This window comes from Galeopterus variegatus, unplaced genomic scaffold, assembly GCF_000696425.1.
Source record: "Galeopterus variegatus unplaced genomic scaffold, G_variegatus-3.0.2 Scaffold1154, whole genome shotgun sequence".
NCBI classification, from domain to species: Eukaryota; Metazoa; Chordata; class Mammalia; order Dermoptera; family Cynocephalidae; genus Galeopterus; species Galeopterus variegatus.
Window position 1 is genome coordinate 228,911 of NW_007727265.1, and position 206 is coordinate 229,116.

A 206-nucleotide genomic window follows, 5' to 3' on the forward strand; every position below is an offset into this window, starting at 1 on the left:
CCCCCCCCCCCCCCCCCCCAAATGTGTCCCCTCGATTTTCTTTTTGTAAGAGCTTCAAAAAAAAAAAAAAAAAATTGAGGTTGTTAAATCTTCCCCCCCCCCCCCCCCCCGTTTTTTTTTTGTTGTTCGCCCGGTTTTTGTTGTTGTTTTTGTTGTTGCTGTTTGTTTGTTTTTGTGTGAGTGTGTGTGAGAGTGTGTGTGTGTGT